A 4,584-nucleotide genomic window follows, 5' to 3' on the forward strand; every position below is an offset into this window, starting at 1 on the left:
AAATAGGAATGCTTTTACACTGTTGGTGGGAGTGTAAACTAGTTCAACCATTGTGGAAGGCAGTGTGGCGATTACTCAAGGATCTAAAATTAGAAATACCATTTGACCCAGTAATCCCATTTCTGGGTATATACCCAAAGAATTATAAATCATGCTACTATAAAGACACATGCACACATATGTTGACTGTGGCACTATTCACAATAGCAACGACTTGGAACCAACCCAAATGTCCATCAATGATAGACTGGATTAAGAAAATGTGGCATAGGTACACCATGGAATACTATGCAGCCACAAAAAAGGATGAGTTCATGTCCTTTGCAGGGACTTGGATGCACATGGAAACCATCTTTCTGAGCAAACTATCATAAGGACAGAAAACCAAACACTGCATGTTCTCACTCATAGGTGGGAATTGAACAATGCGATCACTTGGACACAGGGCAGGGAACATCATACCCCGGGGCCTGTCATGGGGTGGGGGGATTGGGGAGGGATAGCATTAGGAGAAATACCTAACGTAAATGACAAGTTAATGGGTGCAGCAAACCAACATAGCACATGTCTATCTATGTAACAAACCTGCATGTTGTGCACATGTACCCTAGAACTTAAAGTATAATAATAAAAAAAGAGGAATATCATCTTCTCCTCCCCTGGATATTAAAAACAATATCACAGAGGAATGGACACCCTCTGCAATATTGGGAATAATATCATCCTCTTCCCCTCTGGATATTACAAACAATATCACATGGAGTGTACACCCCCTGCGATATTGGGAGTAATATCATCCTCTTCCCCCCTGGATATTAAAAACAATATCACAGGGGAATGTACACCCCCTGCAATATATGGAGTAATATTATCCTCTACCCCCTTGGATATTATGAGCAATGTCACGGGGGGGTGTACATCACCTGCGATATTGGGGGTAACATCATCCTCTACTCACCTGTATATGATGAATAATATCACAGAAGGGTGTACACCCCCTGCGATATTGGGAGTAATATCATTCTCTCTCCCCCTGGATATTAGCAACAATATCACAGGTGGGTGTATAACCCTTGCGATATTGGAAGTAATATCATCGTCCCCCCTCCCAGATATTACGAACGATATCACAAGGGGGGTCAACACTCCCTGAGATATTGGGAGTAATATCATACTCTCAACCCCTGGATATTATTAACAATGTCACAGGGTGGTGTACACACACTGCGAGAGTGTGAGTAATATCGTCCTCTGCCATCCTGGATATTACGAACAATATCACAGAAAATGTACGCAAAGGGTGCTTATGATATTGGGAGTAATATTATCTCCCTCCTGGATATTATGAACAATATCGCAGTGGAGTGTACATCCCCTTTGATATGGGGAGTAATATCACCCTCTCCCCCTCTGAATATTACGAACAATATTGCAGGGGTGTGTACACCCACATCATCCCCGGGATATTACGAACAATATCGCAGGGGTGTGTATATTCCTTGCGATATAAAGAGAAACATCATCCTCTCGGCCCTGGTTATTACTGACAATATTGCAACACCCCCTGCGATAAGGGGAGTCACATCATCCTTTCCCTCCCTTGATATTACGATCAATATCACAGGTTATTTATGGGGAGTAACATCATCCTCTCTTCCCCTGCATATTACAAACAGTATCTCGGGGGGGTGTACACCCTTTGTGACATGGGGATTAATATCATCTTCTCCTTCCCTGAATATTACAAACAAAATTGCATGGGGGTGTACACCAATAATGCATAGCGGTGTACATTCTCTTACCTAAGGGAGATATTACTCCTAATATCACAGTAGGTTATTTGTAATAGCTAAAGGAGGTATTACTTCTAATATCACAGTAGATGTCCACCCTGTGATTTCATTTGTAATATCTAAGGGAGATATTACTCCTAATATTACAGTAGTTACACACCCTGTGATAATATATGTAATATTTAAGGAAGATATCACTCCTAATATCACAGTGGGTGTATACCCTGTGATATTATTCGTAATATCTAAGGGAGACATTACTTCTAATGTCACAGTGTGTGTACACCCTGTGATATTATTCATAATACCTAAGAAAGATATTACTTCTCATATCACAGTGGGTGTACACCCTGTGATATTATTCGTAATATCTAAGGAAGATCTTAATGGTAATATCATAGTGGCTGTATGTCCTGTGACATTATTCATAATATCTAAGGGATATATTACTGTTAATATCACAGTGGTGTACTGTGTGTACACCCACAGACACATGGCATACAGTGGCACCCGGGAGAGTTTGCAGCTGTGGGGAGTCCCATTATAGGACACTGAACTTTTTTCTTTCTATGAGAAGGAGTCTCACTTTTTGTCACCCAGGCTGTAATGCAGTGGCTCTATATCGGCTCACTGCAACCTCTACCTCCTATGTTCAAGCGATTCTCCTGCCTCAGCCTCCTGAGTAGCTGGGATTACAGGCACCTGCCACCATCCCCAGCTAATTTTTTAGATTTTTAGTAGAGATGGGGTTTCATTTTGTTGGCAAGGCTGGTCTCAAACTCCTTACCTCAAGTGATTCACCCGCCTCGACCTTCCAAAGTGCAGGGATTACAGGCGTGAGCCACCACACCCAGCCTGACACTTAACTTTTTCAAAAGCACTATTGCATATATGCCATCTCTGGCTGACCAGCACCGTTTTAAGAACAGAATTTGCCCAGAGACCCGGCCACTGGCCAAGAAGGAGGGGACAGAAGCACTGCCATGCTCGTCAGGATGAGGAATCCTAAGAACTCACTCTTCTGTTAGTGTTTCTTCCTTCCAAGTCAGATGGAGAAGAAGGATTTGCTTTGCAACCACTTACTGACCACCCATTGTCTGCAATCATGAATCTTGGAAATAAATTATTTTCAATGCTCTTTTTAAAATTTTTTAAATTAAATATTAAAACATTGAAAATTAGCTGGTCATACTGGTGTGTATCTGTAGTACCAATTACATAGGAGGCTGAGGTGGGAGGATCACTTAAGCCCAGGAGATCGAGGCTGCAGTATGTTGTGATTGGGCCACCGTATTGCAGCCTAGGCAACAGAGTAAGACCCTGTCTCAAAAGTAAAAACAATTTTAAAAATAAAATAACACCTGATTCCTTTCTCCTTATACATTATTTCAAGGCCTAATCCATGACCTTCTAAGGCATCCTGGGTCAATATCCAGTTCAAAACGATCTCTTATGAATTTCAACATTCCCAACAGCCTTCATAGTTGACTATTCCAACTCAACTCTAAACTCTAGGTTCATGGTACATAGGGGCTAGGTTTTCTTTCACCTCAGTTTCAGCATCTCCTAAAAATTACTCAATAAATGCTTATGTTAAAAATGAGCCTGAGCACGTAATTAAATTTTGAAAGAAAATCCCCCAAACATAAGCCATCTCAAAGTCCATCCTGCGGATTATCTTAACCTTTGTCCCCCAATTAAAGAATCCAACTTCATTTTCTTTTTTTTCTTTTGTTCTTGGGGGTGAGGGGTGGAGGATGGAGTCTCACCGTGTTACCCAGGCTGGAATGCTGTGGTGCAGTCTCAACTCACTGTAATCTCCACCTCAGGTTCAAGCAATAGTCCTGACTCAGCCTTTCTGAGTAGGTGGGACCACAGGGGCGCACCACCAGGCCCGGCTACTTTTTTCATTTTTAGTAGAGACAGGATTTCACCATACTGGCCAGGCTGGTCTTGAACTCCTGACCTCAAGTGATCTGCATGCCTCAGCCTCCCAAAGTGCTGGGATCACAGGCATGAGCCACCGTGCCTGGCCCCAACTTCATTTTCTTTAAATGGTCATACACCTGATAACGGTGGGACAGCAGATTGAAATCAAAATGTTATGAATCATTTAACTTCCATGTCTCTTAACAGGTGACTGACCTGTCCGTTGTATCCACTCTCAGAGTTTATGCCTTGGGTAGAAAAATGTGCCTTTCCTAACGATGAAGGAGAGTGTGAGTAGGACAAAAGTCTACCCTTCTCCTTGTACTTGGCTCATGGGACATACTTGGCTGGGTTCATTCATTTATTCATTCACACAACATTTACTTAGCTTCTCCAAATGCCAAGCAACTTAACAGGTGCATTACAGATCCTCACAATAGAGCCAAGACGGCACTGCTGCAGATTTGCTCCACACAGTGAGACAGGAAACATTAGCTGCAGGCTTTACTGACATGGGATAGAGTTTTAGGTTAAAAAAGAAGAAGAAAAAAAAAAAAGTCATGCCTGGGCACAGTGGCTCACACCTGTAATCCTAGCATCTTGGGAGGCCAAGGAGAGAGGCTAGCTTGATATCAGTTCAAGACTAGCCTGGGCAACATAGTGAGACACTGTCTCTACCAAAAAAAAAAAAAATTAATTAATTAATTAACTGGGTGTGGTTGTGTGGGCCTGTAGTCTCAGCTACTTGGGAGGCTAAGGTGAGAGGATCACCTGAGCCCACTAGGTCAAGGCTGTAGTGAGCTAAGATCGTGCCACTGCACTCCAGCCTGAGCAACAGAGTGAGATCCTGTCTCAAAAAAAA

The sequence above is a fragment of the Mandrillus leucophaeus genome, unplaced genomic scaffold, assembly GCF_000951045.1.
Source record: "Mandrillus leucophaeus isolate KB7577 unplaced genomic scaffold, Mleu.le_1.0 Scaffold384, whole genome shotgun sequence".
Classification (NCBI taxonomy): Eukaryota; Metazoa; Chordata; class Mammalia; order Primates; family Cercopithecidae; genus Mandrillus; species Mandrillus leucophaeus.